This window comes from Equus quagga, chromosome 2 (genome assembly GCF_021613505.1).
Source record: "Equus quagga isolate Etosha38 chromosome 2, UCLA_HA_Equagga_1.0, whole genome shotgun sequence".
NCBI lineage: Eukaryota > Metazoa > Chordata > Mammalia > Perissodactyla > Equidae > Equus > Equus quagga.
The window spans coordinates 84,582,953-84,608,705 of record NC_060268.1 but is presented as its reverse complement, the minus strand read 5'-3'; the positions used below and the strand labels follow the sequence as shown (position 1 = coordinate 84,608,705).

The 25,753-nt window shown below is 39.0% G+C and overlaps 2 long non-coding RNA genes across 4 annotated transcripts in view; both read right to left on the bottom strand.

Moving 5' to 3' along the window:
• Positions 1 to 24,951, bottom strand: part of LOC124233703 (uncharacterized) — an 83,731-nt gene extending 58,780 nt beyond the window's left edge. For all 3 annotated transcript variants that reach the window (XR_006887127.1, XR_006887125.1, XR_006887126.1), the window contains exons 1-3: positions 24,660 to 24,951; positions 14,401 to 14,543; positions 4,057 to 4,150 (exon numbers count right to left, since the gene is read on the bottom strand). This is a non-coding gene — a long non-coding RNA (uncharacterized LOC124233703). The remainder of the gene's footprint in view (positions 1 to 4,056; positions 4,151 to 14,400; positions 14,544 to 24,659) is intronic.
• LOC124233713 (uncharacterized) lies at positions 15,415 to 17,814 on the bottom strand. The gene is made up of 3 exons (XR_006887128.1): positions 17,625 to 17,814; positions 16,632 to 16,924; positions 15,415 to 15,642 (listed from the first exon to the last, which is right to left on the bottom strand). It is a non-coding gene; the product is annotated as an uncharacterized LOC124233713 (long non-coding RNA).
• Positions 24,952 to 25,753: the final 802 nt, after the last annotated feature.

Sequence of the window (25,753 nt, the reverse complement as noted above, 5' to 3'; positions counted from 1 at the left end):
CAGATGAGGGGAGTTCAGAGAAAGCCTCTCCCTGCATTTGCTGTTTTTCCGGTGCCTACAGCTCAAAATGATCAATAACCGAAGCAGAATGTTTGGGGGTGGCACATTCCGCTACCCTTCAGAATCCTGCCATAAGCCTCTGTCCAGTTGGCAGTGTTCCTAACGCAGCTCAGGTCACGGCAACAGCCCTACCAGGTTGGCTGGTAGTGACCACAGTTAAGTTTTGGGCTAGGAAAGAGAAATATTTGGCTAGTCAATTAAAACCGAGAAAGCTGGTAGGTAGAGTAATAGAAGCTTCTGGGGATTATTTCAAGGAAAGAACTCCCCAGATTAAAGACAAGTGGGCTGGAGACCCTTGGCGGGTGGCTGTATGGACCTGGCAAGTGTGCACTAGAACAGGCTGTGTACTTGCTCTCCCTGTTCTCCTCACGTGGGCCTGAAGGGTCAGCTCAAAACAAAATACGCTGGAGGAGCAGGGCCATTGACCAAACTTCTTACCTGAGTATATTACACCTCTGTGTATTTCCATATTAGCTTTTTTGTATTAGTTATAGAGGAGGTATGGAGAAATATTTTTAGAAAATGTTCTCTTGGTATTTTTCAAGCGGACAAAAAAAGCAAATAACACCAAGTTTAAAAGAAATTGTACTTGTGGGAGTTCCAGACCATTTTGGTCAAGCTAACCAGGCCTGATATTTTGGACACGGTTAAGACACGTACTTGAACTTCTGGGTGGCTATCTAATTCAAACCTTCAACCTTATGGAAGTTCCTTACTAAATATTAGTGTTAGAAATGCCTTGTCTTACAAGAGCCTCTGATAGGAAAGCTCTGGAAAAATGCAGGTCTAAACTGGGAAAGGCTTTTCGTTATTTTTTTTAAGCAAATAAAACCCCAGAATGGATTTTCTTTCCAAGATGTGTTTTGTTTTATCACAATGACCTTTCTAAAGAAAGATGAAGCCAGCCTCAGGTAAAAAGAAATGGCCACATTTCATCTACAGTTAGCCTCTGTGACCCCTGAACTTGGTTTTTCTATCTGAACCTCTTTTCATGCACCATTTCTCCTGGTGTCTGATAAGGGACACTCAAGTGCTCAAGCAAGCTCAGACTGGAACTTTGACTTTCATAAAATAGCCAGCAAACAAATTCTCTCTCACTTTAATTGGTGATATTATTCCTCTGTTTTTTTAATACCACAAGGCGTTGATAAATTTCAGAATTCAGGAAAGTAAAATGGAACCAGTAAATCAGGCTCCATAACCAATTGGAGATCCCCAGTTATCATGCATGATATTATATAAGTATTTATATATAATGTGCAGATATATAAATACACACCACCACACTTCTGTGTGTTTACACACACAAGCTATATCATCTCATCTTTTTTTTTTTTTTTCCCTATCTCTAACACAAAAGTCAAGGGGTTTGGGAGCACGCACAAAAAAAGAGATTTCTAAGAGAGCAGGCGATTGGGCCAGGGTCATTCGAAAGGGTAATTATTGTTAAATGTCAGGTTAACTCTGAAGGCCTCAGCTCATCCAACTGAGAGCAGATTAGCCCAGATGGAGACATTTTCAACACGGTGCTGTCTGGCCAATCAGAGACAGCTGGGATTAGCCAAATACCTTCTCTCATCTGCTTGCTCACAGAAAGGTCAGTTTCTGCTCATTGCTTCTCTTTTAAGATGTGCTTTTTTTTATTTATGGCAGCCGTGTGCAGGAAATCAGGTCCCTTTTATCAGTGAATTAAATATTCAACATCTAAAACGCACTTTTTGAGAGTCAACTTCATTCACTTTCAAGACCACTTTTATCTTTTTTTAAGTGCCGAAGATATACTGGACGCGTGTACGCGGTGCATATTTCACCTCCAGCCCTCCCGCTAAGCTGGAGGTCTGCCTGTCGTGTTTTGCGTATTTTTGAAAGCCTACTTGTTTCATTTCATGCATTTTCTTCTTTAAGGGCGCTGGTTTATGTTTCCTATCATTTTCTTCATAAAAAGAAGAGGGGAAAATGAAACTAACCCTGGAGTGCTCTAAAAGATAATCTGTTTTTATGTACAGCTTTTTCTCCCCCTAAGCAAAGTAAATGAGCATATGCATAAAAATCAGTGACAAAATGAACAGTAAGAAAAACAAAGATCACGGACTTCTGATTCTTTCAATTGTGTATGTATGTGCATATGTGCATTGCGCACACACACACACAACCTGTAAATTACCCATAGGAGGCACATCAAAATTTGCTGACTATATTATATAATATATTCATATACGAATATGTGTGTATTCTTAGAAAGAAATATGGGTGCCGCTTCTACATGCATCTTAAAATGTATTTTCCCATTTCAGAATGCAATCAATGTGAGACACTAGAGCACTCATCTTATGAAGAATTTGTTATAAAAGCTGAATAAGGACATTGCGAGGAAACCCTTGCCTCGCTGCTAACACAAACCTGTTTTCATTATGCCACTTCCACACCATGGTGTTTTATTCACCCCTGCCCCAACTCCTCCCATTGTCTTTATGAAAGTGAAGATATTTTTAACAATAAGACAAAAAGGATAGGTAAAACGGAGTCTCTTATCTGGAAAATTTACTACAATTTTACATAATATAGTTGCTTTAATAAATACTGAATAAAATGCGGAAGGCAATATTAACAATGATTCATTCCTTTTAAGAATATCTGCTTTGGTTAAGCTGCATTAAGCATTTATTCTACAGTAATATACAAAGCAGTATTTCTAAAACCCTAGGACGTAGCACCAGAACTTGGTTTTTAATACCATTCTCCAGTAAGAGGAACCAGGGCTCCTTGGAGAAATGGTTGATTTGAGGACTAGCACAGATACAAGCTGAGCCTGTAGGGCTAGAAAGGAAGTACTCAAAAAACAACCCCATTTGATGGGAGTACATCAAAGGGACATGAGCGTCACCTGAAAGAGTGTCAGTGAAGTCATACTGGATTAGAGCTCAAAGTAGAAAATGAATATCCATGAGCCCATATTGATATAAATACATTTTGAATAAATAAAAGAGGGAGAATAGACAAATCTCGCACACACAAGAATTCCAAATAACTTATGTAGATGCTTTGCCCTCAAGAGGAGAAGCATAACTCGTCATCCTTAAGTGTGGGCTGTTACGTGGTGACTTCCTTCCACAAGCATAGTATGGAAAGCAGGGCAAACGAGTGACTTCACAGTGGAGAAGGCTGACAAACACTACCTCAGCCAAGTGGTCAAGGTTAACAACAGTGATAAGGTCATATGGATAATTTGTACCCTTGATATGATATGATGAGAATGGCACTTTACTGCTGTGTCCTTCTTACCTAAAACACATAACCCACGTCTAATCATGAGGAAAAAAAAATCAGACAATCCCAGTTGAAGAAAATTCTACAAAATACTTGACTAATACTCCCCAAAATGTCCAAGGTCATCACAAGCAAGGGAAGTCTGAGAAATTGTCACAAGTAAAAGGAGCCTATGTAGCCACAACAGCTAAATGTAATGTTGTGTCCTGCATAGGATCCTAGAACAGAATAAGGATATTAGGAGAAAAATGGGAAAATCTGAATAAAGTATAGATTTTAGTTAATAATGCATATATCAATATTCTTCACAAATTGTGACAAATGTACCATACTAATGTAAGATGTTAATTAATAGGGGAAACTGAGTTTCCGTAAATCTGTAATTTTGTAAATCTAAAACTGTTTTAAAATAAAAAGTGTATTAAACAAAACTTAGGTCAATATCTTGAAAAATTAACTCAAATTATGTCAAATGTCTACATTTTTCAGTATTTCAAAATACTTAAATATTCAATTGCAGTTATAATGAAATAGCTTATTAGTGTTGTTGAAAGAAAAATGGAGGGTTGAAACTCTATCTCAAGAATTCAAAGAAGGATATGACACTTCTTTTAAAAAATCAGCTCATAAATCTTAAATCTCAAATCTCTTCTTAGGCCAACACATTCAAAGTCCAAATAATGTATTTCTTCAAAAGTGACCAATCTGGCTAATACGATCCACTCTTACCTGGCGCCCACGAATTGGCCTTCTCTCTTCACCTCCACTCTGGATTTCGACCTGAAGTTTGACCTCCATGGGTCTTCAGTTTAAAGGTCAAGCCCTAGGAAATGCAGAAAGAGTTCAGATAAGTACAAAAATTACCTGTTAAATACTAACTAATTGCCCTTTTCCAGCTTAGCACTAACGGTACAGACTCCATAATGCCAGGAGATCATTCAGCTAATAACATCAATAAAACATTCCACCAGATTTTGCCTTAATTATCTAAGTAGTACAGGTAGAAACATTAAATTCAGTGGATGTGAATATTTATATCAATGCTTTATCCATTCAGGATTACACATAACTTTCATACCAAACTTCAGCCAATTATTTCTCATTTTGTTAATAACAATTGTGCTTCCAATTGCCACACTGGCTAATTACAAGTCCATATGTATTTTGATGAACTGTACATGTAATTTTCTAAATAGTTTCAGGTTTTTGATTCTCAAGAATGATCAAATGTGAATAAAGTTTAATGTCCATAAGACAAATTCATTTCTAGTTCTAAATAGTAGGAGATATACTGGTCTGTTAAATTACATTGTGTTTTGGAGCTAAAATACATTTGACTGTTTTGGATTTTTGGGGAGAGACGAGCTTTGTTGCCAATTTGACATCTAGAGATTAAACCAGATAATGGCTATGATGCTGGGAAACTTACAGTCTTTAAGACTTTTCTTTTAACAACCTTTGGGTCGCAGTAGAAAAACAAAATCTCAGAATATTGGTTTACTTATATAATCCCTATAAGAGAGCGGGCTAGTTTAGGTTCACAAAAGAAACAGAAAATTCCTGAGTTTGCCCATTGCTGTCTTGTAGCAAAATAAAGCCACAGAGAAATATCCTTTAAGGCAATAAAAGGAAGGTGTCTTCTGGTACAGACATATTTCAATTGTTATTGTTTTTTGAACTGACTGGATGGTACTGGATAATAATGGGGCTATTTTTGACAGTCTCTTATTTATGTGTCTCTGGATGTGTTTGTATATGTGTGTGGGTAAGTTTCAGTGCTACATACATCAGAATAATATTTAAGGTTAATATGGTTGAAATGAATTTTTTTATCCCCCAAATGCATTGATTTCTAGATTCCTCTAAAACAATTTTAAATTGTATACCCACTACAAGAGCTTGTTTACATAAGAAGTAGGAGATAAATAGAAAAAATTCTTATAAAAATAAGATTCTAGAGGAACAATTGAGTTCGGGTTTGTTTTTTGAGACGCCCAAGTTGTAAAGTTGTCGAGAAAAATTCATATTAACTTACTGGGGAGATAACTTAATAAATAAAATCTTTGAGCAGTTGACCTTTGTGGTGCAAACATCAATGGAGATGAATTCACTTAATATGGGGATAGAATTTCTGCAGGACTTTACCTAAGATGGTATGTTTTGCAACCTGGGCTTAGAAAACAATCTGTGAAACTAAAATAAAGTGGAAATGGACTGACTTTGACTTGTATAGCTATGCTATTATTTTGATTTCAGAAATTTATATGAGGACAATTTACATAAATGTTTGCCTCAGCCTGATGAGCCCCAGATCAGACAGTCCCCAGATCTATCCCCAGTACTCACTGAGCACATACTATATGCCAAACTATGTACGGTACTGAAGAAACACGAAAACCTATTTTGCCTCTAAAAGTCTTAGAGTATCTTCTATGTTTCTGTAGCATTTATAACAGTTGCAGTTTATTGATTAATTACTTAATGAATCATGTAATATTTTCCTATTTCTATAGATTATATGCTCCCAGATAGCAAAGTTTATTCTTTGTTATCTCCAGTGCCTAGCAGTATCTAGCACATAGAAAATATTTAAGAAGCATTTGCCTAAATACAAAAAAGTATAAATGAATAGGAGACCCTGTTAGTTATGAACCCAATATACATTCTCCTTTTTTTCTTGCTATCAAAATATTAGACAATAGTTCAGCTGAAAAATATGTCTTAACCTTCCTTCCATCTTCCAGGTAGTTGTGGGCCTTCTTTGGTTCTTTTTGCCCTATGAGTTCCTGCTCCTGCTTTCAGTTTTGGACTGGAGCAACCAGCTGGCGCTCCACCAGTATCTGGGAGCTGTATTATGAAAGCCAAGCTTTGGGGATGATAAAGCAAAAAGGCCCCTGATAGTACCATGGAACTCCCTGACCAGCAGTGAAGGGGCTCCTTCCAGACTCCTTTAGCACAACAGAAAAATAAACTTCTATCTTATTTAAACTACTGCCATTTCCTGTCTCTGATACTAGTAGCTCAACATACTTTTTCTAAGTGATTCAGACCATTATAAATTTCTGTTGCCGGTAATTGGACATATGTAGCAGACAAACTAATCCCATTAAGACTAGTGTGTTATTTTTTACCCCACAATTGAAGACTCTTTTTGATTGGCTTAAATCAGTGGTTCTCCACTGAGGGTGGTTTTCTCCCCCTCCCCCCAGGATATCTGACAACATCTGGAGACACTTTGGTGGTCACAGCTGGGGGAGGGGGTGCTTGTACTGGCATCTAGTGGGTAGAGGCCAGACATGCTGCTATTGTCTTATGGTGCACAGGACGCAGCCCTGCAACAAAAAATTATCCAGACCAAAATATTAATGGTGCCAAGGTTAAGAAGCCCTGGGTTAAATCTTTATTAATTAAGTTGCTTACGCAGCCCACCTAACCATTAACTGTTGATTAATGTTTTTTTTTTGTAATGTGAGCCTACTTGTTGACTTTGCCTACACAGAAAATGGTCATTTTTCCTTACATCATAAGGTAAAGTTTATTAAATAAAGGTGTGTTTTACTTTTGTGACTAGATGGCGGAAGTGGGTAATGAACCAGGTATCAGCCCGATGAATTCTCCTACAGAAAAGTAGAATAATACGAAGAAACACAAGAAAGCACCAAGTAATGAAAAGGCTCATTGTTACAGACACAACCGTTAAGACAATGATGCTGGAGAGTGAAATAAAGATGGTGATGCAGCTCAGTGAACGTTTGATTGGAAATGAAGCTGTAGTTGAATTGGGAATTGAGACACTGGAATAAGATTCCTACTATGGGAAAGTGGGTAAAGTTGAAAGAAGTCCTTTTCTCAAACCCCATCTCTAAGAATTCCTCACTTTCCTCTTGGAAAGAAGAAAAAAAGGAAAGAGGGAAGGAAGGGAGGAAAGAAGGAGAATGAAGGAAGGAAGAGAGGGAGAGAAGGAGGGAGGGAAGAAATGAACAATTGTCTGGCACTAAAATGTAATTGAACCTATGAGTGATAATTTAAAACTAGCCAAAATTAAACTAAGTAAAAACAAAATGCACACAGCCTCCCTAAAGTACGGAATGACTCTGTACTTGTCAGCAAAGTAAACCTCATCTAGCATTAAACAGTATTTATAGGTAACTTTACAATCATTGCTATCAACCGAAAAAAGCTACAATAATCCGATTGCCATCACTTTAACCAAAGCCCGTGTTGTAAACCTTGTAATTTTCTGCTGTCATGCTCAGCCACTTTCAACACATTTAAATTAGAAAGGACTATGCTAATTTTGCTTCAGAGCCAGAGTAATCATTGCAAGACATAATTATCCTTTTTTTCCCAATCGTTTTATTCTCCAGTGTTGTCTAAATTCAGCCTCAGTTACCCCATGTGCTTTTAAGCTTGTGCCATCTCTAGCCCCTACCCTGCTGGAAATATTCCTTTCATCTTCCTTAGCTTTAAAGAGCTTAGATGTCCTTTTCCAATAGCCATGTCATTCCTCTGTGATCTTCCTGAGGAATAGTGTGTGAGTCTAAGTTGGTGAGTTAACTCTATATTTAATTAAAAAGGACTGCCCTTTATTTTCCTTATATTAATGCTTAACATACCATAGAACTGACTCAAAAAGAAGTAATAAAGGGATGGCAGTTGAAACATTTGAAAAGAGATGCTGGGGAAGCGTCATGTCTGCTTTTAAATACTTGAAAGAGAGAAGAGACTTATATTGATTAGAAGACTAAACTGGGACAAATGAGTAGAAGTGACAGAGAAGGAGATTTGGTGTCCAAATAAGAAAGAATTTTCCAGCAGTTGAAGTGCAGTGGTTTCCTTGTGAAGTGGTGAGCTCCTGAGCCACAAGCGTTCACCTTGAGTTCAGAGACCCCCAAACTGAGAGAGAAGCGTATTGGCAATCTCCTTTCTCTGTATAGGGCAGAGATTTTTAACTCTAACAAACTGTATAAAAATGAGGTTGATATTGATTAGATGGTATCCAACTGGTCAAAAGGGGCAAAAAGATTCAGGAAGGAATAAAGAATATTTTCTGGCTGATTGAGTGGGCATCTTCTCACTGTTTAAGTACTAGACATGGGAGATAAGATGACTCTTTAAATACTCAATCATCTGAGGAATCTATACCCCTTGAATTCACCTCTATTTATCCAGTGTCCTTCAAATTCTTCCTAATGATCTGTGGTGTCACTAGCCTAAGGCATCCTGAGCTACCTGTCTCCTGACAAGTAAGCCACCAGGAGCTTGGTTCTTCTTCCCTCCAGCAATAAGAAGGGTATCATTAATTACATTGCTTTAAGAGGTTGAATGGGTTGACTCATGGAGAGTCATAAGTTAATCATTTATATTACTGTTCAAGACAATCACCATGCTTTAAGCCTAACCACAAGATGTCCAAGTCTAAGCGTTACGTTCTCTGCTTTGTAAAAGGCTGGAACCAAAGGCGGAGGGGCGCTAATGTCAAGGAATGTGCCTGTGATATTCCTGCTGAGAGAGCCTGCTTCTCAGGGAGCCTTGAACCTTTCTTGAGTGAGAATTCGAATGCTGCAGGAGCTGGAGTTTGAAGGAAAGGGTGACAAATGTAAGGACAGAGAGCCACCGATTAGTCACTGAGGTCTCAATTGCATCACTTATGGCCCTGAATATACTAACATCTGCAACTTGTTTTGTGTAGGTATCAAAGGAGAGACCTCCGTAAGGAGGAAATTCAGCTCAGTCTAGAGGCCAACAGATTTCAGTAGGCTCTTGTCTTTCAAAACACACTAAAAATGGGTTCAGGTAAATTCCAGGACCCAAGACAATGTTCCTTATACATATGGAACCAGCATCAATGTGCACACATTCATATGCATTTATTTAATGCAATCTGCATCACTGGCAACTATTTAGATAATTTAGTTGTCACTAGTATAATGCACTAACAAAAAAAGGAAAGTGGAGACATTTTCTGGAATCTTCAAATGAGTACTCTATGCCTATGGATATTGGCATCAAAGACGCCTTAATAAGGAAGGCATGCCTGCACTCAGCGGACTGATTTAGGAAAGATAAGATCAGCTATTTTCAAGCTCCATCATTAAAAGCTCACTCACTACACCTCAGTTTCCTCACCTGTAAAATGGAGGTGAGACTGTTGCTTTCCACCTCTCAAGGGTGTTTTAAAGATTTATGAGATCAGTTTTCTAAAGCATTGTGAACTTCTTGGGAAAAAGGTACTATGAAAAATAAAGCATCATTATTCATTTCATTCTGGGACAGGACCCTTGGGGGGCGGGGTCCCTGAAAAAGAACAAATAGAGTCATTTTTACTGGAGACAAGAGAGAAATGTTCTCATCTGAAATTCCAAATTCAGCGGAAAACAAGGTTGCTGAAAAACCTAGTTGAGTTCTATCTTTAAAACGCTCTTTGCATTCCTGTACATTTTTCCCTCTCTCTGGCATGGTGGGTTATTATAATATCAGCTCTGTAGGTGACTGTGTGTGTGTGTCTGTGTATGTGTGTGCGTGTATGAGAGAGAGAGAGAGAAAGAGAGAGACAGAGACAGAGAAGAGGGAATTAAAAGGTTTTTATAAATGAACACGTTCAGAGAAATTCACTTTGGGTTATCTGAAACCCCGTTGAATACCTGTTTGTAATAGCTCCTGGGCGGCCTAACTGGTAATCTACCTGAAATTTAGATAAGCTGCTTGCTTTGGATGGTTTTCCTTAATTTTCTCTTCTTCGTCATCTTCTTCTTTTGGTAGAATGAAAACCAGTTACATGGACCACCAGGCAATCATCATTATGAATTATATTTCCAATCATAGTAATGGACTACAATTGTATGGAAATAAACTTTTTTCTTTTTTGTCTGAGGATGTGATTGGAGGGCACCACTAGCAAGCACTTTGGAAAGAAAATATAGCTTTGCAAAGGAATAGTTTTGATAGGATTTTGAATTCTCAATTATTTTTATCTTCCTCCCCTCTCCTGAAATAAAACACCCCAAGGCTGATGAAAAGAACTTCCACGCTGCCACGTCTTTCCTGGGTCCCTCCTTGGTGGATTGCCACATTCTCTTTTATCCTCTTTACCTCGCTATCTAACTGCTTAACTCTGAAGCCTCAATTGTAACTCACCTTTGACCTGAAATGAGCAAAAGAAACATTAAGCGTTCTTTTTATTTGACATTACAAGTACTGTACTGCCCCTTGGTTATTATCCAATCGTGTAATAGAGCCTTCAATGTTTGGTTTGCTTTCTTAATTTAAGGGATTCCAACACTGGACAACTTGACAGTTCTGAGCCTGGAGCTGCCCTGTTTAACCGTGGCCGGGTCCGGGCTCCAGCTCCCTCTCCTGTGGCAGGGAATCAGTGGTGCTATTTTATAGACTTTGAACTCTACGTGGGGCCTTATAGGAAATTGATAGCAATAGTCTGATTCTGCCTGCCCCCCTCCTAGTCTGAGGAAGGAGCTCAACTGCATAATTTACAGTTGGCAGCCTCACAGCGAGGACCCAGCTGCCTTGAGTGAGCCACTTGTCTTTCCTCCTTCCAGGGCTCGCCAGTCTTGTCATCACTCTGCTGCATTCTCATTCTCCCTCCAGCAGCACTAGACTCTGGTGAGCAGGCCAGGAGTCTGATTTCCTGCCCAGTTCTAGAATTGCAGAATTTAAAGATTCGAAGCAACCGCAAAGACCGTCTAACCCCTTCCTCCTCAAAGTGTGGGCGTTGGACGAGCTGCGTCAACATAATCCGGGAACTTGTTAGAAATGCTGAATCCTGGGTCTCGTCCCAGACCTGGTAAATCAATATCTGCTTTTTCTCAAGCTCTCCAGGTGATTCATAAGCACGTTACAGTTTGAGAAGCACTCGCCTAATTTCACATGCTCCCTGATTTAAGAATTGTATTGAATTCTTGGCTATATAAAGAAATGACTTAGAGCTTTAAAAATTCTGGTTTAGTTTTTCTGAGGCATAGCCTGGGCATCAATCCCACATGTGATTTCCATGTTCATCTAGAATTGAGAACCATGGATGGCTCCAAAGCAGTGGTTCTCAAAGTCTGGTCCCTGGGCCAGCAACATCAGCATTACCTGTTAAAATGCAAATTCTCAGGCCATACCTGTGACACACAGTCAGCAAATCTAGGATTGGAGCCTAACAAATCTTCCAGGTGTTCTGATGAGAGTTCTAAAACTACAGGTTTAAAGAATAAGATGGCCCAACTCACTCCAGAAAATTGAGTCTAGGCTTATACTATCCTGTGGTTGTTCTGATGTAAATTCATTTAAATTAAATACAATTAAAAACTTTGTTCCTTATTTGAACTAGCCACATTTTAAGTACTCGATAGCCACAGGTATCTAATGGCCACATAAGAGACACCACAGATATAGAACATTTCCATCATTGCAGAAAGTTCTACTGGATAGTGCTGACCTAGACTTTGGACTAGAGGGAGACATATTAATATTAATAATAATAATAGCAAGAACGATAATGGCAAAAATAACAATTTTCATATATTACGTGATTACTACATCCCCGGTATTGAGCTAAGACACCAAGTAATCTTTTTCCCTCACAGACTCCCAAATTATTATTTAATTATTGTGTGTGAGTCTATGAAGGATTTTAGTAGGAGGGGGAAGAAGGAAGAAGAGCAGAGAAAAGAGAAGCAAGAGGAAGAGTTGTTTTCTCCATCAATAAAGGATTTCATTTGAAGAATGGGGTTCACTTTAATGCAAGAGAATCATTGATGGGATACAAAGAAAATGTCAACGCATGAGGGAGATACAGCAGTAAGATATCATTTCTAGAGCTTGTCTATCTCCCAAACTAGAACATGCTATGTAGTACTAGAATCTAAGAGTGATTAAATTGTCCATTTGGAGTTCTGTTGGCTGGGTGTTTTTATAGCTTTGCATCCAAGATTGAATCTTTCCTCGATCTCCTGTAATAAATGTATCATTGGTTCTATCATCCCATAACTACAGAATAAGGTCGCCCTCCCTTTTTGCAGAATATTTTATTGTAAAACCCACCTGCATAATTTCTGGACATTAACTCCCCTCCACTTGTCCCTAGCTCCTTCTGCAGGCTCCCTTGTGACTGCCTTACCATGCCCTGTGACAAGTCCATTCCACCCTCCAATTCTTGCCACCACTCTCCCAGCTTCTGTACGCAGGCAGTCAGTGCATGCTCTCTGAGACCTGCTAGGGCTAAGGATGCAACTGTGAACATGGCAACTCGTTGTCTCCTGGAGCTTACACTCTACTAATGACCCTTCTGAGAGCAGAGTTCCCTGGGCACAGTTGGTCTTCTCTTTGGTCTCTTGGAAGGCACGTATACTGGTTTCCCTAATTTCTCACATCGCCTTTGAGACTCGGTTAGACTTTTACAAGCACTTTAATGAAGCTCTGAGAGTATGGGAAGTACCACACTGTAGACGCGACAACTATGAATGGAAATGGTGAACCACTTGGGTTTCTGCTGGGACACAGCTTTATCAAACCCTTCGATGTTCACTACTAACCAGCTTTGAAGCACTGAAGCTTCCCCAGGGAACAAAAGGTTCGTTAAAAGGTCTCACCAAAGGGGCCCTTCCCATTATAAAGAGGGTTGGTCTGAGAGGCAAATTCCAGTCTCCACCTAGAAGACAGAAACTGCTTGAAAGCCCCCAAGGTGCAGTTTTCCCAACTTCCAAAAATTAAGGATTGGTCTTGATTCCACTAGCATTTTATCTTTTCCCTTCCACTTGCCAACCTTTCTTCTCCATTTCTTCCCCTCACGATGAGAAGTAAGAACCCACAGAGGGAGTGTGTCCTGCAGTAAGCCAGCCTGGGGGCTCCAAGGGGAACTTTATTGCTTCTACTTGTGAATAGGAGTCAAGCCGCCCCACCCCACACACACGTTTTTATATGCATTTTATCTTCTGTTCAATGTACCCGTATCTGGGTGCTTAGTAACAGACTCACAGAAGTTTCAAGCTGAAAGGAATTTAGAGTTCACCTAGTCCAGTGGATTTTCAAATGTATTTTAATGACAAACATCTCTCCTCAAACAAAACCTTATGTGGAAGTTCAATATATGAAGCCCAATAAAACAATGCCTCTCTGGTTGAAACAAGGAGAATCAATGGGACCCTCCCCTCTCACCCATGGGACAGGCTATTGAGCTCTCTTTGAAATCACATATCTGGCCCAGCCCCTCATTTTACGGAAGGAGAAGCTAAAGCCAGGAAAAGTTAGACCATTTTCAGAAGATATGTTTTTGATGAGCCTACAACCGAGACCCAGGCCCTTGGTTATCCATCCTGCTTTCATTTGATTACCTCACGATGCTTTTAACAAACTGGTTGTTCAAGTCCTCAATTAGAAGTGTGCATAAATGAATAGTTCCTTGGGGCATGAAACTGATCATACCGTTTTTTTGCTTAAAATCATCAATTGGCTTCTCATATAACTAAAAATAAAATCCAAAGTCCGTACCGTGGTCTCTAAGGTTGTCCATTTTCTGTCCCCTTCACTCCCTTTCTAACTTAATTCCTAATTCTCACCACTAAACTTTATTTTACTCCAGCCACTCTGGCCTCCCGGCTTTCCTCAAATGCATCGCGGTTACTCCTGCCTCAGGATTCTGTACATGCTGTTCACCCTGCATGGAAATCTCTTCCTACAGATGTCACATGGCTTACTCCCTCACTTCCCCTAGAGCTCTGCTCAAATATCACTTTATCTGTGAAGCCATCCCTTTATCAATTGTGGCAGCCAGTTTCCAAAGATGCCCCCCCAGGGAACCAAATCTTCTGTTATTCTGCCCTTTTTATCTGAGGGGCACTGGGACTTGCTTTTGACCAACAAAACTTGGGAGAAGTGAGGCTTCATGACTTTTAAGGTGAGGTCATAAGAAACCTTGCCATTTTCATTTGGATTTCTTGTAATACTGGCTCTAGGGGGAGCTGGCCAACACTTGAGAAGGCTGACTATCTGAGCTCACTATGCTGTGAGGAAGCCCAGGATAGCCACATGGATATGTCGTGTGGGGCAAAGTGACGCCCAGCCAGACTCTACCTGTTGGCCCAGTAATGTGAGTAAAGTAGCTCTCTTGAACACGCAGCCCATCCAATTCTTCAGATGACTCCAGTTCTGGTTGCCAAATGACTGTAACTTCATGAAGATCCCAGTCGAGAACTACCCAGCTGAGTCCAGTCAAGCTACAGAATCACGAGAAGTGAAACATGTTTTTCAGCCAATAGGTTTTATGGTGTTTCATTGTGCAGCAATAGATATCTGTAAGAGAAATCAGTATACACTGTATCCCTCCCTCGCCCCTACGTATACAGTGATGTTCCGTATCCTGCTTCCCCTGCTTTATTTTCTTCCATAGCTCCCTTATCACCATCTGGCTTACTGTGTACTTATTCATTTGTTATCATGGCCTTACCCCACTGGAATAAAAGCTCTGGGAAGGCAGGGCTTTGTCTTATTCACTATCATACCTTTTCTGCCTGGAACATGTCATAAGGCAGGTGCTCAATACATATATGTTGAATGAATGAATACATTTAATTCAATTTAATTTACTGATCTTGCTTTTTCTCAGTATAATAAGCCCACAACAAGAAAAGATTGAAATTACTTAAAATACTCTCATGACTATGGACTCCCCTCTGATGGACACAACATCCAAGTGGCCCCAATGCCTCAGTCTTCACCTTTTCATTGAAGCACACCTGCTAAAGGTCTTAATACATACTGACTCCAAGGGAAAGGTACTTGAAGGAAAAGGAGTGAGGGAAATTCCACGAGAAGAGCTCCAAACAAAATGCAGATGGTTATCAGAATCAAGTCGTACCCCATGAGGAGGGCACAGCACTCACTTCTCCCTCCACTCATTTCTGGAAGGACTTAACAATTCCCCTTCATTCCATAAACACTGGTGGAGGGCCTGCTCGCTCTCTCTCACTAGCATTGCAAGTACAGAGAGTAAAGGATATATTCCCTACTTTTGGTGCTGGGAAAATAAAGAGAGAGAGAAAATGAAGAGAATGAAGAAAAACACTCCAAACTTTGACATAAAATGTTTTAAGTGATTTAAAAGTTTGCAAACGGGAAGTTTCATTTGTGTTGAAATACTGCTCCAACTGTCTTTTCTCATCTCAACAACCTTGTGGAGAAACGAAGGGTACAAAGATGTTTCCGCTGCTAGCTTCATTTACTTTTTTTTCTGTGGGTACTTTGGAGAAAGGAAGAAGGAGCTGAATGTGTATCTTCAAGCAGAAGAGATCCCTCGAGGTCTTTTTAAAAACAGTTCTGTTGATATGGACCAAAAGGAGTATAATTTTACTGAGGTGACCCAGGAATACACCCATGAAAACCCATGAAGAGGTATAATGATGGCACCAGCATGCAAAATAACTGGATACTTCTTCAGCACTTTTATATTTGTGAATAATGTGTGTGTGATCCCAGCCTTTTACTAGTTAGGAATGACATGGCTTACCAATAATTCCAACTGCCTTTCATTTCCTGTTCTCCAGAACAGGATATGTCAGTAAGCAATAACTCAGGTGCAGCTGCCAAGAAATGCATCCCTTCTCCCCACCCCTCACCCACAGCCCCACCCGGGGAAGTTTTCCTACACCAATTATACCCGCTAGAAAGCAGCCAGTGATCACCGATGTTTTCCTTCTTCCTGGGACTAAGAAAGTTGAATGAAGAACAGAGTTTTGTATTTCTATCCCTCAGGTTCCTATGGTAATTAGTGGGCCCAATCACCCATGAAAGGGAAATATATACAGTCTGAAGTTTTTTCCCTCCATCCTGCAAGGGAAACAGGTGGTGGCTCACCCACACCATGCACAAGCTGCTCCGGCTGTGAGTTAACAATGCTCAACTCCTTGACAACTTGGATGGTCTGGATTAGTGCACCGTGTATGGAGGGGTCTGCCTGTGGGCTGGGCAGCCTTGCATTGGGCTCTGGAGTCTCCGAAGGAAATTTACACCACACAAGCCAACGCCCAGACAAGCTCTTAACAAGTGGTTACAAATGTAGGATAAACAGGATGATAGAGCCACATTCTAGCGATGTACCTGCCACCTTAACTGCTCTACCGTCTAAAGTTACATTTTCACGCAGGGGTGCATTAAAACCACCCATTGATTCATTTCCTTCCCTTGAGATGCTTATGACCCTTCCTCTACGGAAAGGGAGTGAGAATGAAACAGAGGGGCTGTCCGGAGACACAGCAGGGGAATTTTTATTGCTGAAAATAGGAAGATGATGCTGATTTTTATTTTACCTTTGTGTGGCCCTTGCTTCACCTCGTGCTGCCTTTCCTGTGTTTGAACAAGAAGGCTCTTTCTGGTGCTGCTGCCCCACCGGCCACGGCTTCTTGCTTGCTTTTAACCTTAATGGGTTAACTTCATAAAACGGCAGCTCTTTATTCCAGCCTGAGATTTCCCATCATACTTTAGGACCAGCGAACCGTCCCTTCTTTGATGGCACCTTTTGGCTCCACAATAGAAGCCAATTTGTTAGACTTCTTTACAGGTCAGGGGCTGCGTGAAGATGTGGAGGGCGCAGCAGTGGGCACTGGAAAATGAAGTTGTATTCGCTTGGCAAATTATACGTCTGCTGCACTTTATGGGCCCTGATTTCCTTCCCTCTCCTTTTCCCTCACTCTCTCTGCCCCCTCCCCATTTTCTCGCCTTTTCTTTAAACTGAGGAAGCGTGTATGTGAGATATCATCACATATCCAGTTAATGTAGGTTAATAGATTGATTCCAGTGACACGGATCATAATGAACAGTAAATTGTTTTATCTCTTAAGTCTTATTTGGTCAGCCAGGAAAACATATGAGGTAATATGGCTCGGACTAAATGGACCGTATAATAGATCTCCTTCGAAAGAATAAGGACAGGGGTGACAGCGCCTCTTATGATTAATGAAAATAATAATGGTCCTGAAATTGAAATTTTTCTAATTTTTTTCCCTTCTCCTCTCTTGGCTGCCACCAAAAACTTCAGCCAGGAGATGATTTGTGTACAATAACTGGCTCTGACTTCTTCCTGGTCTAAGAATACACACTTAGAAGGTGGAGACAGAGGAGAAGGAAGTAAAGGAATAAATTGGTTTATAGAATTCTATGTGTGTGATGTGGAGAGAAAGGAAGGCATTCATGCAAATTTCTTTTTCATAAAATTCTGATGTAGAGACTTTACACAGTGCATGAAAATTTGGGTAAATGTCTTTGGCATCAGATGTTTTATATAGATCAATCTTATTGTTTACCTGGATTCTGGTATATTCTGTCTTTAGATGTATTTTTAAATCACGTCATTTTCCCCTTTCCCCTTCCATTTTTCCACTGAGCAAAGGAGTTTTCTTTTCTTCCTTATCTCTACCTCAAGGCCTATATCTTCTCACTGGCTATCAGCAAAAAAAGCAAATGCATGTCTCAATTTTTCACAGAGCAGTACCTGGAAACTCTTTGGGAAGAAAAGGAAAAGAGGAGAATTTTGATTAATTGTTTAACAGTCACAAAGGCATCACCACTTTTGAAGGGAAAAATGGCAACAAGTTATGATGGCAGGTTCTGTCCCGGGGGCTTGCTCTGCTTGCAAATGATGGTGAATCATGAGATCATAGTGCAATTAGAGAAGGCTGGGTCCTTGGGATATGGTGAGAGGAAGAAATAAGGAGATCCAGCAAATGGGATAAGGGCCTTCAGCTTCCCCTAGAATAAGGACCATTACTTTCGAGCCATTTCTTCCACACTGCAGGCCACACATCATTTGGACAGCAGCCTGAGAAATGTGTTCAGTCTGCTCAGGGTAGAAGAGACATACATAACTGAGGTGACCCATCTTTCTCTCAGATTCTGTCCAAATTGATTTCTCAAGAGTTTGTCTTCTGCAGTCTTAATTAATTCCTTCTAGACAATCTTCATGGCAATTATAATCTTTCAATCTGTTTTTTGTCAAAGCAAAATAGGCAGTTGTGGAATCAGGCAGACCAACAAATAATCCTTGATTGGAAATTATTGGGTAAGTTTTTCTTACCTCCATAGAACACAATTCAAAGAATATCATTAATCCAACTACACAATCATTTAGCCTCCCTCTGAAATCAAAATTCCTCCAAAGAACCCCCAAATTATTTCACTGAAATTTTTGTTTTCAACCAGTTATCATAGCAAGATGTAAAAACAAAGTCCCCATTCACTGCTAAATACAAACACTAATAAAAAATTAAAATTGTTGATATTGAAAAGGAAAAGTTTTTAATATAATGATAATTTTTAAGAACAAATTACAAAATAATATGTATGACATGATTCTGTTTCGTGTTTACAAGTTTATGCATAATTTTATCTAAATTATATATATATGCTTATGTTTGTTATGCTATGAAGTGAATAACCAAATGTTTAACTTTTGTCGTTTTCTAAGAGATGAAATATTTAGAAGTTAAAATAAGGAAAAGACTATAGAATTTTTTGGCAATTTTTAACATGTCTGAATAAGCAATCTTTACTTTGGAAATAAAATAGAACAGTATCTACATCTTGTCTCACATTGCTCTAGAAAAGTGAACAATAAATCAAAAAGAACCATTTGAATAGTGTTTGAAAAATCCTTACTTTTTCATGCCTATTTGATAAATTTCCCTTTCCAGGGCATTTCTTGATATTCAAAGATTGCCAAGTAATAATAAGTGTTTCTTTAAAATGATAATAAGAGCACATTGTGGTTACAAAATATATTTGTTCTAAACTCAAGAAAAGGGATGATCCATCAAACATTCTATTGTGCATATCTACTATTGTGTTTCATCTTTTTATTTTGTCTTTACAAATATTTGAGAGTTTTATTCTTAACCTCTCTTTTTACCAAAAAGGGTTTTTTTTCAATTTTATTATTATGTAGACAAAATCCATACTACCTGAATTTGAAAAAACCCAAATTGTATTTAGAATACTACATACACTTAGGAAATGACTGATACTTAAATGACCGCTAAAGATGCATACATAAATGTTTATCGATTTTTGGAAATTAGAACTCACTTATATTGGTCTGAAATGCTCAGTGTTCAGCCTCCTTAAAACTATAATGAGAGCTACCCCCTTTGAGAAATAACGTTGAATCCTAGGAATTGGGAAGAAGTCTTAAATTAAAAGGTTTGCAATCTTAAAACTGAGATTAAATATCATAAATATTCCTAATCTCAAGTAGACCTGATAGAATGTTTTATAATTCATGATGCTTCATGACGTTGAACAGTGTGGAACACACCTCAGCCCAGAAGTCATTATACGACACAGCAGAAAATGTCATTGTGTGTCCAAAATCAAAGTAGGCTGTTTGAGAGGCAGACTCTATCCATTTTAGTTCATGCTACTTTTACATTGTATAAATGGAGCTTGCAAACAAACTTGTACATTGTTTATTCAATTGAGATGTCTACATCTTTCATTTTTTGTTATCAAATCAAACTGCTCATATTAGTTTTTAATTAAGCTTACATATGTTAATGTGTACAAATCTTTCTAACCTAGGTTTTCAGTAATTTATTTGGTGAATTTCAAGAAATCCAGAGGATTGATTTTTGAGGGAGTGATGAGGCAGAAGTAATAGATACCTTGATCTTCCTAAATTTGAACAGAGACCTTAAGGAGTTCAACTTCTGCTGTGTTCCTGCTTTCAAAGTTGAAACCAGTTAATGACCATTCTCTTTTATTTTGGCATCCCTCACATAGTAGAATAATATTTATTTTTAATCACCCAAAAGATACAGGAAAAACAGGAATGAGTTTGTATCAAAGATGTTCAGTGCAGCATTATTTATGATGATATATATTTCTAAAGCATCCAGACATCCAGGTGATTTGATTAACTAAACTTCATTACATCTATGAGATAATATTATCTATTTATCTATCTTTCTATCTATGATATTTAATGAGAAAGGGAATGAAATAAATAAATAAAAGCATTCATACACTGTAATTCCAATTTTGTAAAAAAACATCCAACAACCAAACACACAGAATAAGTAGGGAAGGAGTGATTATTCCCCAGTTGTCAAGCATAAGAATTTTTTTTTTAAGTACGTTGCTGCATCCTACAAAATTTTGACATGTACATATTACTTTTACAATTAAAAAATAGTAATGAGTCATTGTTACTATGTGCTAGGCACTGTTTTAAATACTTTACATAAACTAACTAATTTAATCCTCATAACCACCCTTTGAGATAAGCACTACTTTTACTCCATTCTATAAATGATGAAATTGATATTCACGGAGGTTAAGCAATTTGCTCAAATCATGCAGTTGGTACCCAATGATGCCAAGATTTGAACCCAGGCTGCGTGACTCCAGACCCATGCTTTTAGTACACATTCTAAAGAAAACCAGTTGTCCAAACAGCATATTTGTGATTACATAGTTACTTAAACTAAACCTTATTACCCAAGAGGATAACATTAGCTCAGGCAAACCCAAGTATATAATATCTAAATCTGAATAAAAACAAGCACGTGAACATATTTCTGATGTCAAGGTTCAGAGTTGTTTAATTTTATATAATTCAATTTTCTTTATTCTAATTGTAGACTCTGCTAACAATTTTATCATAGACAATTTTGGCCTTCCACTTTCATGCTCAAAGAAAGCATGATATTAAAGACTGGGCTCTTGTAGCTATGTCTGTGTGTTGCCAGATAAAGGGGTGGTCTTCTGGAATAGGTCAACATGGAGAGACTAAATATGCCAAAAGCCCAAAAGAAACAATTTCTTAGCTCATGTTCTCAAATTGATTACAAAATTGTTGAATCTGCACTTCACTTTGAAATGTGTATAGTCACGAAAAAAAAATTACCTGCATTACATATGTTTGTTCTTATGAAAACAGCTTCGTTCAAAGAACAAAGTTCTAGCCATATAGGAAAGTAATTCCATGAGCCTATTGGCCCCGGTTTCTCTTGGCAGAGTCTCATAGTTCTTTAAAACGCTAAATTTAAATATGCTCAAGAGACATTCTCCAGGGTTCTAAGCAAATAGAACAGGGAATGGTTGCAAATCCTGCTCTCACCTGCTACGTGCCTCAAGACTATGCTCTTACTTGCTTGTCTTCCTCACCAGTGCCTCTCATCACCTGTCTCTGTGGACCTTTGATCCTCAAATGGCCTTGAAGAGCTCCTGAGCCCTACGTGCTTAGGCTAATTCTCAGGGCTTGCACTTTGTCCCAGCCTTGTTTCCTGGTCTACCTGCCCAGAGGATGGGAAGACAAGCACCTCAGCCTGTTCTTCTGTCTTCCATTCCTTACAGTCACTTCATTTCACCCTGGGCTATTTTGTTCTGACTTCTGCCCTCCCAGTCTCATTTCTTCTCTAGCTTCTTCCAGATCATGCCCATTTATGCCTCTGTCCCATTTTCCTTCCTCTTGGGGAGAAAAAAGTAAATATTAAAAAAAATAAACTAACGATGCCCGGCACCACTAGTTTAATTAGTGTTCTTGGCATAAATGCAGTTCTCCTCTGAATCAGTGAAAAAAAAGACATGAATCTTAAAATTAAGCTGATCATCATGCAAACTAGTGTCAGTAAGCATTGAAGCTCATAAATGTACTGAAAGAGCCCTTCAAAATCTCCAAAGAACTTTTCTCCTCCTGTAATTCTGATGCGGGGTCGGTGAGCCGAGGAGTCGAAAGAAAGATTTCTTAGACTCTTAAGATCTGGCAGTAGTGCTCTTTTATTTAGAGAATAGAATAGCATGAGGACAGGACCCATGGGCAGTCAGAGCTTCTGCTGCCCCCACTGGCATGGGGACAGAGCCCATGGGCAGGCAGAGCTGCTGCTGCTGCCCCGAGTTGAGGGTTAGGGCTAATTTTCTAAGGCATGGGTATGTGAGTTATCTCTTTACAAGACAAAGGAAAGAACATGAAAAAAAATTAAAATGGTATCAGTGCAGGTGGGGTCTGGTCATTGGGTGATCCCATGACTTTTAGACAAGAATCAAATCGGATTAAGTAAAGGTTAGAAAGGTTAGAAGCCACCACCCTAAATCAGTTACATGAGATTGCCAGACAGCAACCAACTTAAGTTCTTGCCTTCCCCATTAAGAGTTTCTATGGACAAGGTCATCTCTCTTCTTCTTCCTGGTACAGAGAGGGAGGCACCTTTTACAGATAGAGATTTACCTTACAAATGTAAATGTGTCCCAACAAGGGCAAGTTCCATTCCCCAGAGCCTCCCTCCCTGTCCCATTTTATTGAAAGCAATCAGCCCCAAACAATCCCCATGCCAAAGAGACACATCCTGGGGTGGCCAATTTCAGGTCCCTACAAGGTCATCCTCCCTTCCTTCACAAATGCAAATGTCTCTCAAAAGGGCAAGCAAATTCCAGTCCTCAGAGCCTGCTTCTCATCTGCAGTTTTCCTCATCAATTCTACTTATTTTCTTTAAATACCAAATGCCCACATAACTACATATATTCTTCTTATTACACGTTTTATCAAGGTTCCAACAAAATTGTTCGGAATTTCGACCATTTTATAGGTTTTGTTTTGAGTGAGCCTGGAAGTCTAAGCAACATTTAAGCATTTCTCTATGCAATTCTCTGTTCTAGATTGGAAAGACACAGATAAACTCTCTGAGTCCTTCCTAAATCTTCGTTAATAAACTCACGGCCTCGTAGACTCCCTCATTCTGGTTCTTGTAGAGAATGTATGTCTTTACATATTTGCAGATTCATCTGTGAAACTTGAGATTAGCCTTTGGGAGCTTTGTGTTAATTAAAAAAGGGAAATCAATGGGCCTGTGAATCTACCTTTTCCTGGGGTTGATTAAAATCCAAGAAGAAATTAAGACCAAGTTAAACAGAAAAACTATATAGGTGGGAGAAATATTTACTGTGTACACACAACTCTCTCACAAGCACATACAAAATATGTTATTTTATTTTTTTATTGAAGAAAAAAGATATTAAAAAATCCAGTGACTGATTTTGCTTCTTGAACCAAATCAAATATTTTCTTGTCAGAGCGCTCATAACTGCAGCCTGCAGAGGTCATGGCCTTAACTTTCTCCTTCAGATGGTCTGTGAGTGGAATGTCCTTACGATTAAGGCTCCTTTTGTTTTCCTTGGGAGGGTTTTGCTTACACTGGCAAGCGCCTGAGACGCACCAAGGTTCTCGAGACTCTGTTTATTAGATTTTTATCTTCTTATCAGAGTCTTCCTTCTTAAATCATGTCAGCATTTTACCACTCTTCTGGGATTCCTGGTGTTTTATTGTCTATGAACTGCTTGGGGGGTGGTCAAGGAGGGAGCTAGCCTAACAAATATAACATTTATATAATAGTAGGAATGGGGAGGATGCTATGTTCTCTTATTATTCCCACACTCACGGATGCTTCCTCTCTGCCTGCCTGAGGGCCCCCGGGAAGCCCATCGTTTGCTCTGCCCATGCTTATTTGTCAACGAAGTGACATGGCTTCTCTGTGGACGGCCTGCTTTTCAGTCATTTTGAGTGGCTCTTTAAACCCACGTGTACTTGCTTAGACCATTTTTAATCATCCAGAGAGACCGTTGCGTGAGTGGGTGATTGCTTTGAACCTAAGAATGTTATTGGGTTTTAGTCACAGAGAGAGTCTGGATGTCAAAAGTCCATTCCCTCTCCTGTTCTAGCCCTTTCTTACCACATTGGTCTGAAACTTTAAACCAACCTCATGCTAAAGTGTCCGAACTTTGTAGCCTAAATAGCAAGCGTTGTCCAGCTTTCGATAAGGGTGGGGTTTTATGGGACAGTGGAGGGAGGTGGCGGGAAACCAGGAAATGCAGAGGAAGGCTCAGTGCTGGGAAAGTGAATCACCTCCTTTCCCTTTCATTGCGCCCCACATGACTCATACGAGTAGCATTTTTTTAAATCATAAGCTGATCTTTCTCAGTTACACACATTTTTTAAAACATAAGTTTTAACCAGTAAGTTTAACTAGAAAAAAAATCTTATCAGAGAAAAGATCCATATCTTTCCATTGAGGCCATAAAGCTTGTTGCTGTGTTGTTGCATACTGCTTTCAGAATTCGTTAAAAACTGTAATCCTAATAGAATAAAACACGAACTCCTAAACAGGTTCCAGGACAGGAGATTCCACTGATATGCAAATCCTCTTGGATATGAATTGGTTTTTATTTATTTCCCATACGCTCATACACGGGAAGAATTTGACCTACGCCGGGGGAAATACAGTCATCAAAGAGCATTAATGTGTTTTCCAATGTTCATCCACCCCTTCAAAAAATATTTATTGAGTGCTTACCTGCGTGAGGCGTTGTTTATCTTGGAATCCCCAGTCCACGGGGATACTGGAAGTACTGCCGGGTGTACACACTTTCATCATTCTGGGCTGTGCCTGAGAACATAAAATTCTCTTTCCGCTGGTGAGTGGCTGTCTCACTCTGACTCCTTGCTAGGACCTCAGGGTATGTGCAGCATTCCACAGCAAGGAAACTGTGAATTCCATGGAGAATCAAGTAGGTTTTTTTTTCTTCCTCTAATGAATCTTCAACGACTATTTTTTTTCTTCAAGAGCATTCTCCCAACTTATTAAAGCAATAAGTTCCTGTGGAAAAGTGCTTAACATAACAGTTTTGTGGCCAGATTTCCCTTCCAAATGATAACATCGCAGCGAAGGAGGAGCACAAGGTTTGGAAATTTGGGACTGAATACTACCAACATGTTTTTTAAGATAAAAATGAATAATTATGAAAGAGGTTTGAAATTTTGTCGTGAAGACACACGTCCATTTTTCAACTGTTTCTATTTAATTGGATTTTTTTCTCAAATTCTCTTCTCACTCAAGTGCCGATTTGAGCACTCAGTCTCTTGACTAACCCACATACTCAGACTTCATTTGCAAGATTTTCTGTGACTTGAGTATTCTAACTATTTAGGATTTTCCTTACTTCTTCAGCATCATCATAGTTTTCACCTTTGTAATTAATTTACCCTTTACAAAAAATATATAGTTATGAATAAAATCCTGATCTTTAATGGAACGTGACACATAATTGTTAATACTGTATTGTATTAAAACACGCAGTAGGACTATCAGTATCCGTGAAACTTAAGCTTCCAGGCTTTCTGAAACTAGTGAAATTAAATCAGTTATCTCCTTGTTGGTGCCATTATAATAATCTTTCAGAGATACTATGGTTGACCCCAGGTCATTCATTCATTCATCATTCATTCATTCATCATCCATTCAGCCAAGATTTATTTATCAGCCTTTATCTTCCAGTCCTAGTGTTAGGTATTAGGGGGAGGAAAAATCAGACATAATGATTGTTTTTAATATGAGCTCCTACTTGAGTTCCTTTGAGTTTCACTGAAATGTAAACAAATATTTATAAT